Below are 10,348 nucleotides of genomic sequence, written 5' to 3'. Positions count from 1 at the left end.
GTCCGGGTTCCGACACAACCACGGACGAGCAACGGTAAGGAATGCACACCGCTATATGCGGAATGCGTGAACATGCTGGAAGGGTTGGCAGACGACGAAGAAGCCCAGTACTTGGAGGAACACCCGAAGATCGTACCACTCTTTGAGATAGACGTGGTTGAAGCCGTAGCGCCATACTTGCCGCAGCGGGACGAAACCGAAGCCGAACCGGACAAAGATGCGATTCGGGAATTACGGCAAGCACAGGAAGCGTTGGAACGGGAAATTGGCCGTTTCCCAACGGGTAAAAGCATCCCAGCTCGACGAAGTGAACCTAGGAAGCAAGGACGAATCAAAGCCGGTACACATCGCCAAAGAAATGAAAGCCGGAAGATAAAGCGGCGATGATCAAACTTCTCACGGAGTTTCGCGACGTATTCGCCTGGTCATACGAAGACATGCGAGGGCTGGACCCTCAACTATATCAGCATCAGATCCACTTAGGCAAGGACGCGAAACCAGTGGCGCAAAGACGTTACCGAATGAACCCCAACTACGCCGCCAAAGTGAAGGAGGAAATCGACAAACTCCTAAGAGTGGGCTTCATCCGGCCGGTAAAGAAAGCAACGTGGCTGAGCCCCATCGTCGTCGTACCCAAGAAGAACGGTAAAATCCGCGTGTGTGTAGATTACAGGAAACTAAATGCCGCCACAATTACGGATGCATTCCCTCTTCCGTTCACGGATGGAGTACTGGATGCCGTCGCCGGCCATGAAGTTTATAGCTTTTTAGACGGCTTCAGCGGATACAATCAAATCCGGATGCACCCCAACGACCAGGAGAAGACAACGTTCGTCACCGAATGGGGGGTGTTTGTGGCCGAAGTAATGATGTTTGGCCTAAAAACGGCACCAGCAACTTTCCAGCGAATCATCATGGAGATCTTCGGCGAATACATTCCTTCCTTCATGCAGGTTTTCCTGGATGATTTTGCAGTCTATAGCCGGGGAAAAGACCATTTGCAGCACCTACGGTTATGCCTTGAAAAGTGTAGGTTATACCGGCTAAGCTTAAACCCAGCAAAATGCATCTTTGGAGTTTCAAGTGGAATATTGCTGGGACACATTGTAAGTAAGGAGGGCATTGCGGTCGACCCCGACAAAGTAAACGCGATACTAGGGGCACCGGCACCGAAAACGGCCAAAGCACTAAGCCGATTCTTAGGACAGATCCGGTGGCACAGCCGGATGCTCCATCACTTGGCTGACTTGGCTACACCATTACACACCGCGGTACACCGGACACCGTTCCAATGGACGGATACGGAGGACAAGGCATACAACGCCCTGAAGGTACTTTTGTCGCAAGCACCCGTCCTCCAGCCTCCGGATTGGAGCAAGGAATTTCATGTGTTCGTTGACGCTTCCGACATCGCTATCGGCAGCGCCTTAATGCAACTTACGGAGCCCAAATGGTACCGGCCGGTATATTACGCCAGCCGGAAGCTGTCCCAAGCGGAGAAGAACTATTCAACGACAGAACGGGAGGCCCTGGGCATGATCTAAAGTGTAACAAAGTTTCGTCATTACCTATTGGGGAGGAAGTTTTCATTTCATGTGGATCACTCGGCGCTCCTGTACTTAGTGTCCAAGGCGTCCCTGACCGGTAAGTTGGCCCGTTGGACCTTGCTGTTGCAAGAGTTCGAATTCGAGATCTTCCACCGGCCCGGTATCCAGCATGACGTAGCAGACTATCTGAGTCGGTTAGAGTCCGGAGAATCAGACGACGGAGTAGCGGATGAATTCCCGGACGCAGAGTTATTCCGTATCACCCCGGAAACGGCAGCGGACGACACGGTGGCATCAGAAGATAGGTGGCTGACAAACATGCACCAGTTCCTAAGCACGGGCCTGCCACCGGAGGAAATGAACCGGGATGAGAGGAAACGACTGGCGGTGCAGAGCCGCAATTTCTGTCTGTTACGGGACACTCTCTACCACAAGGGAGCAGATGGAATATGAAGACGGGCAGTCCGTAGTGACGAGAAAGAAGTAATCTTACGGGAAGCACACTGTGGGGTTGCCGGAGGACATTATGCCGGGGAAGCGACGGCAAGAAAAGTATGGCAGAGCGGCTTGTGGTGGCCCACGACGTTAAAAGACGCCGTCAAGTACGCTAAGGAATGTGACCTATGCCAACGAATGGGCCAGCCTACGGAGCAAGCACGGATGCCACACCAACCGGTACTTCCACTAGAGCCATTCCAGAAGTGGGGGTTGGATTTTGTCGGACCGTTCAAGCCACCGGCAATGAGAACGGGTAATCGTTATGTCATCGTGGCAACGGTTTATTGCACTAAATGGGTGGAGGCTAAGGCCTTGAGAGACAATACCGTGTCATCCACAACAAAATTCCTGTACGAAAACATTTGGTGCCGATATGGATGTCCGATTGAATTAATCAGCGACCAAGGAGGGCACTTCCTCGGCCAGGTAGTGGAAAGCTTAACAACGTTCTATGTCGTGGTTCATAAACGGAGCACACCGTACTACCCACAAGCGAACGGGTTAGCAGAGTCCACCAACAAAACGCTGCAGAACATTCTCCGCAAAATCGTCAATGAAAACCGGACGGACTGGGATACAAAGCTCCATAGCGCGCTATGGGCGTACCGAACGGCATACAAGACAAGTATCCAGACAACGCCATTCCGGTTAGCATTCGGCTTAGAAGCGGTCATGCCGGTGGAATTTCAGGTACCAAGCTTACAGATCCAACTACGGGAACGGCTGAATGAAAAGAAGTCGGAGGAAATGCGGTTAGCAGCACTATGCGAACTGGAGGAGCAACGGCTGGCCAGCATCCTACACATGGAACTGGAGCAACGACGACGGAAAGCGTTCGTTGACCGTCACCGGAAAGGTAACGAAAAGATGTTCGAAATTGGGAAACCGGTTCTAGTATTCCAAACAAGGATGGGCAAGATGCCGGGTAAACTCCGGTTTAGATGGACAGGCCCGTATTGGCTGACACGGGAATACAACGGGTCCTATCAGATAGGGACACTTGCCGGTGAAGTACTAGACAAGTGGGTGAACGGATTTAGACTAAAGCCCTATAAAGGACCGATGCCAAAGAACCCGTTTATGCAGCTCACCGGCACTATACCGGGAACGGTACAGATGGAAGAAAAAGACGACGGGGAACCAATAGCAGAGTCGAAGGAAGACACGGCAATCCGTAAGGAAAACGGTAAGGGTCCGAAGAGACCTACGGATGTGTAAGATCACATACCGTCATTAAATAAATAAATAAATAAATAAATAAATAAAAATAAATAAAAAATAAAAATCATTAAAAATCGAGGTATGAACGGGTGTGAAAGCAAGGAGCGAAAAGGTACGTAGTGGGCATTTAAGAGCCGCCACGTTACTTAATACTAAATCGGTACACGACGTGCGCATGCTCGAAAAAGGCGCCAAGACGCACAGAGAAAAAGAAGAGCGCATGGAGACCTTCTTTTTTCGCGAGCCAAGAAGCACAGAAGCACCAAGGCAGTGGAAGCTTAGCAGACGCGAACCTGCACTCAGAGAACCCCCGCGTTCAGAACGCTCTCTCTCTCGCTCTCACTCTCATCACCACTCTACCTCGCCATCTTTCCTCGACCTCGAAGCAGACATGGAACCACAAACGCTGTCGGAAGCGGCCAGGAAATGGTTCAGGCAACACGGACTGGAGGGGTTCTTGGCCATCATGGAGGCACCACCGCACAGAGAAGCCGACCGGGTCATCAAGGAGCTCGACACAGAAGTTATCACCGAGGAAGCGATCCGTGCGCTAACAGGCCTTCCGGAGGGAGGTATCTTTCAGATCGATAACCCAACCTCGGAGCAACTCATCCGATATTTCGGTGAGTACTCTGTTGCCGGCAAAGGCTATCGAACGCAGGGCGGCGAAGATCCGCTATTCAGGGAGATAGCTCGAGTGCTCCACGAGTACGGCCACGTGTACCCCCGACCCCCTGTCATGCCAAAAAATCGGGCAGGGATGATCATAGCCACCTATGAAGGGACCAAGGTGGATTGGCCGGTGTTGATTGCAGACGGGTTGTGTGTGGCAATCGACATGGTACGAGGAAAGGACGGCAAGGAGGGCCGGAAGCTGTGGCACGCCGTAGCTCAGTGGATAACATTGCTCGTGCCGCCGGTCGAGACCGTTCAGCCAAAGAAGCGGCCAAGAGTATCGGAAGGAAGCACCTCGAAGCCGGCGTCCAAACGACAACAGCTACTGGCGTCGAAGGCGACGAAAGGGAAGAAACGGCTCCAAGAACCGGAGGAGGTGTCACCGGTGGGACCCGTTAAGATAACCATACGACGACCGGGTCAGAAGGAACCAGAACCCTTGACGGCACAGAAACATGCCGTTACCCAGGAAGAGGAAACGGAGGAGCCAGAAGAGCACCTCCAACGACGGTCAAGAAGTGGGACCGCCGGGGCAGCGGGGGAGCGTTCGGACCCGCAAAAGAAAGAAACGCCCCGAACTCAACCTGAGCAAAACACAAGGGAGGAACCGGAACCGGTGCGGGTAGAACCGGCCTTGTCGACTTCGATACCAGAGGTCATTCCAACGGCTCCGGAGACGGCGAGAACCGGAACTCAACAGCCGGCGAGCCCAGCCAGCACACACGGTAGCCAAGGAGTAGGACCAGTACAGCAGCAAGGCACCAGTAGCATGTGGCTACGGTGGGTAGGTGAGCAGATCGCCGGAGCGGTCGAGTACATAGAGGCGGAGGAGAGAGCGCACAACGAACGGTTGCTCGTCACAACCGTAGATCTAGAGACGGCCCGGTCCAGAATCCGGAGCCTTGAACAAGACTTGGACAGGGTCACCAGGGAAATGGCTCAATTCGCTTTGACAACACAAGTCCAAGCACCGGCGACTCCGGGCAATGTACAGAATAAGGCGTCAGATCAACCTGTACATAGCAATCAGACCCCGGCAACGGAAACCGTTCCGGAGAGAAATGCGGCACAAGCCCAAGAGCTTGCGGATTTAAAGGATGAGCTAGCTGCCCAAGAAGCGCTGAGGAGCCGCGAAAGAGAATTGAAGACGGCAGCGGAGGCAGAACTCAAAAAGACTGCTGAGAATCTACGCCGGGCGGAGGAGAGCTTACGGAAAGGCCACCAAGCGTACGACCGGCTCAAGGAGGAGAAGGAGAAAATGCTGCAAGAGAAGGACAGGCTCCGGAGGAACGCCGAAACAGAAGTAGAGCGCCTGAAAGAGGAACTCCGGCAGGTAAAGGATCGGGAGGACCGGAACCAGCGCCAGATCAACGGCAAGCTCAAACAAAAAACGGAGGAATTTGAGCACTTGCACCGGGAGTATAAACGGTTGCAAACGGAGCACAAGGAACGGACGGATGAGCTCCGGCAAGCAATGGATCGGACCGCAACCGCATTCGCCAAGGAACAAGCGGAAACCAGAAGACGGTTGGAAGAGGCGGAGAAGGTTCGGACAGAGCTCCTCAGGCAACAGCAGGCGGAAAAAGAAAGAGCGGCGGAGGTACTGCAGAGGCTGCAAACGACATATCAAGGGCAGCTGACGCGCTACAGAGAGCAGGCGGAGGATACGGCGAATCTCATCAAGCAGTTGAAGGAGGAGTGACAAGTGGTGGAAAGTAGAGCGCAAATGGGAGCAAGTCGCATCCAGGATATCATGCGGGCCTGGTTGAACCAGACCAAGAGCTTGATTGACAACGGCTCCGTCAAATGGTGGACCCAGTGGGCCACGAACGCGGCGGAACTCCAACTGCTCCGGGCCGACGTAGAGAACCGGCGGAAGGAGGGAGATGATTGCTATATGCTGACTTCCGAAGACTTCACCGGCATAAGGGATGAGCTTGCCGAAGACTTTCAAGCCTTGGCAGACGACCAACTAGGGCAAGTCCGGCAACTTGTAGCTCAGCTGGACGACGACAGGCTGGAGGCGCAGATCCAGTTTGAAAGCTACGAGAGGTCCCGGATCCGGGGAGAGAAAGAACGAGAACCGGTTACGGTCAACCTCAGTGATGAGGAACCGTTACTGGAAGGAGACCGGACCGGAAGCAGTCAAACGGAACAGCCGGAGTCAGAGAAACAAACGGAGCAGCCGCCTATAGAGCAGCCGGAACAGCCGCAGTCCCAACCGCAACAACAGCAGCAAGCACAGCCGCAACAACCACAACCGGAGGAACAAGTGGAAATTCTTGAACAAAGTATTTTGGACAATTTGGGTGAACAATGAAGGGGCCGAGAAGGATTCGACGTACAAGGTACTATCCCACGGGCGTGCCATGTGTTACCGGCCGGCAAGGAGTCCAAAATACGGAGTGAAGGAATTAATTAAATATAGTTGTAAATGAGCATAGTGTGGACAGACAGACTGGAAACGGTATGCCGTTCCAGATCCGGACGGATCCCGAATAGGTGCGAGAGGCACCGTTTTGTACTACGGGCCGGGAACCTATTTAAAGGCCCGGACCCCATTGTAATCACAGCAGATAATTAATAGAGCTTATGATGTTTATACTTCTGTCTTGATTTCCGTTCTGTAATTACTGTTAGATCTTACGCGTGCAATTAACCAAAGCATTCTAATTGTGTAACCTACGTAAGTTGGTGTAATCGTTGAATCTTAATCCTATGCCGTAATCACCCTTTGGTGAAGTGTCTCCGTGACACCTTGTGTTAGGCCTTGTCCGGCTAAGCGAATAACATTGTAACCCACTACAAGTAGGCTATGTCACCACAAGATTTTATGTCTTGTATTTCTTAATTATGAAACCCTTTTTTTACAAGATGGAACCTCAACTAGACTTGTTGTTTCCATTGCCGAGACTTGAACCCGGGTCGTTCGGGTGAAAGCCGAGTATCCTAACCAACTAGAGTACAATGGATTACAAAGTTGATAGAGTTGAAGGACTTTCTCTAAAATAAAATAAAATCTTAATTAACCATAAATTGCAGAAACACAAGATTCCTCAATGATTAGGAATAGAGTGAATAATTCTAACAAGCAAGATTTAATTAGATATTTATGCTAAGACTTAATTTTGAATGCTCAAGTCACAAGACTTAATTCGATACGTATGGATTTTTTGAATTGGTGCCAACCATTGTATCCACTACATGTAGATTATGTCACCACAAGGTCTTATGTCTTGTATTTGTTAATTATGAGACTTTTTCGTCCAAGATAAAACTATTGGGAATTGTTGGCAACCATTGGAACCAACTACATGTATATTATGTCAGCACAAGGTTTGATGTCTTGTATTTGTGAATTATGAGACTTTTTTCGTAGAAATTGCAACTTGAACTATACTAGATATTTCCATTGCCGGGACATGAACTCGGGTCGCTCGGGCAACCATTGGAACCAACTATTATAATTTAAATTTGATACGAATGGATATTGCGAATTGCTCACAACCATTGGAACCAACTACATCTATATTATGTCACCACAAGGTTTGATGTCTTGTATTTGTGAATTATGAGACTTTTTTCGTAGAAATAGCAACCTGAACTACACTTGATATTTCCATTGCCGGGACATGAACTCGGGTCGTTCGGGTGAACCCTGAGTATCCTAACCAACTAAACTACAATGGAGTATGGAATTGATAAAGTGGAAGGATGTTTCTCTAAAATAAAATAAAATCTCAATTAACCATAAATTGCGGAAACGCAAGATGACACATGATATCCTAGTAATGCCTTCGTGGTTCTTCGTTTACTAAAGGAGAGCATCAAGTATGTTTCCTTTTAAGTGAAATGTGATTTTCTCCCCTCAAATGCATTCTCAAGAAATGTCTTGACTTTAATTCAACAGTATACCTCGAAGTTTCGATACATGTGAAATTGAGTTCAATTGCCTAATATGTTAAGCTTTATGTTATAGAAGACTATTTTCTTTGTCAAATTAAAAGATTCCTGAATGATTAGGAATAGAGTGAATAATTCTAACCGCCAAGATTTAATTAGATATGTTTGTAAGACTTAATTTTGAATGCGCAAGTCACTAGAGATGCTTTGGTATTTTCAACACGTATTATCCTTCAAATTCGATATGTATGGATATTTAGAATTGGAGGCAACCATTGTAACCCACTACATGTAGATTATGTCACCACAAGGTTTTTTGCCTTGTATTTGTCAATTATGATACTTTTTTCGTATAAATTGTATGCGACTTCAACTAGACTTGATGTTTCCATGGCCGGGACTTGAACCCGGGACGCTCGGGTGAAAGCCGAGTATCGTAACCAACTAGACTACAATGGAGTATGAAGTTTGATAAAGTTGAAGTATGTTTCTCTAAAATAAAATAAAATCTCAATAAACTATAAATTGCGGAAATCTAAGATTCCTCAATGATTAGGAACAGAGTGAATAATTCTAACCGCCAATATTTATTGTAAACCTTAATTTTGAATGTGCATATCACATGAGATGCTTTAGGTTTCTCAACATGTATTATCCTTTCAAATTCGATACGTATGGATATTTCGAACTAGACTTGATGTCTTGTATTTGTTAATTATGAGACTTTTTTTGTAGAAGATACAACCTGAACTAAACTTGATGTTTTCATTATCGGGACTTGAACCTAGGTCGCTCGGGTGAAAGCCGAGTATCCTAACCAACTAGACTACAATGGAGTACGGAGTTGATAGAGTTCTAGGATCTTTCTCTAAAATAAAATAAAATCTCAATTAACCATAAATTGCAGAAACACAAGATTCTCAATGATTCGGAATAGACTGAATAATTCTAACAGGCAAGATTTAATTAGATATTTATGCTAAGACTTAATTTTCAATGTGCAACTCACATGACATGCTTGAGGTTATTCAACACGTATTATCCTTTCAAATTCCATACGTAAGGATATTTTGAATTGGTGGCAACCATTGTAACCCACTACATGTAGATTATGTCACCACAAGGTTTTATGTCTTGTATTTGATAATTATGAGACTTATTTTTTACAAGATGCAACTAGACTAGAATGGAGTATGGAGTTGATAGAGTTAAAGGATGTTTCTCTAAAATAAAATAAAATCTCAATTAAGCATCAATTGTAGAAACGCAAGATTCCTCAATGATTAGGAATATATTGAATAATTCTAAAAACCAAGATTTAATTAGATATTTATTCTAAGACTTAATTTTGAATGCGCAAGTCACATGACACGCTTTAGGTTTTTCAAAACATATTATCCTTTCAATTTCGATACGTATGGATATTTTGATTTGGAGGCAACCGTTGTAACCCACTACATGTAGATTATGTCACCACCAGGTTTTATGTTTTGTATTTGTTAATTATGAGACTTTTTTATTTCAAGACGCAACCTGAACTAGACTTGTTGTTTCCATTGCCGGTATTTGAACCCGGGTCACTCGGGTGAAAGCCGAGTATCCTAACCAACTAGACTACAATGGAGTACGGAGTTGACAGAGTTGAAGGATCATTCTCTAAAATAAAATAAAATCTGAATTAACCATAAATTGCAGAAACGCAAGATTCCTCAATGATTAAGAATAGAGTGAATAATTCTAACAGGCAACATTTAATTAGATATTTATGCTAAAAGTTAATTTTTAATGCGCAAGTCACATGAGACGCATTAGGTTTTTCAACACGTATTATCCTTTCAAATTCGATACGTATGGATATTTCGAATTGGAGGCAACCATTGTAACCCACTACTTGTAGATTATGTCACCACAAGGTCTTATGTCTTGTATTTGTTAATTATGAGACTTTTTCGTCCAAGATAGAACTATTGTAACCCACTACATGTAGATTATGTCACCACAAGGTTTTATGTCTCGTATTTGTTAATTATGAGACTTTATTATTACAAGACACAACCCGGACTAGACTTGTTGTTTCCATTACCGGGATTTGAACCCGGTTTGCTTGAGTGAATGCCGACTATCCTAACCAACTAGACTACAATAGAGTACGGAGGTGATAGAGTTGAAGGATCTTTCTCTAGACTACACTAGAAATTGCAGAAACGCAAGATTCCTGAATCATATGAGACGGTTTAGGTTTTATAATACGTATTATCCTATCAAATTCGATACGTATGGATATTTTCAGTTGTAGGCAACCATTGTAACCCAGTACATGTAGATTATGTCACCACAAGGTTTTATGTCTTGTATTTGTTAATTATGAGACCTCTTTTTACAAGATGGAACCTGAACTAGACTAGCTGTCTCCATTGCCGGGACTTGAACCCGGGTCGCTCGGGTGAAAGCCGAGTATCGTAACCAAGTAGACTACAATGGAGTACGGAGTTGATAGAGTTGAA

At 46.5% G+C, this 10,348-nt stretch overlaps 1 non-coding gene across 1 annotated transcript; it reads right to left on the bottom strand.

Annotated features, from left to right (window-relative positions):
• Positions 1-9,395: 9,395 nt before the first annotated feature.
• On the bottom strand, positions 9,396-9,468 carry TRNAE-UUC (transfer RNA glutamic acid (anticodon UUC)). The gene has a single exon. It is a non-coding gene; the product is annotated as a tRNA-Glu (tRNA).
• Positions 9,469-10,348: the final 880 nt, after the last annotated feature.

This window comes from Azolla caroliniana, unplaced genomic scaffold, assembly GCF_043228905.1.
Source record: "Azolla caroliniana isolate FFs.n. ecotype wild unplaced genomic scaffold, voAzoCaro1.0.p SCAF_7, whole genome shotgun sequence".
In the NCBI taxonomy this organism is placed as follows: domain Eukaryota; kingdom Viridiplantae; phylum Streptophyta; class Polypodiopsida; order Salviniales; family Salviniaceae; genus Azolla; species Azolla caroliniana.
The sequence above is the reverse complement of the archived record's forward strand: the minus strand, read 5'-3'. Positions and strand labels throughout refer to the sequence as shown.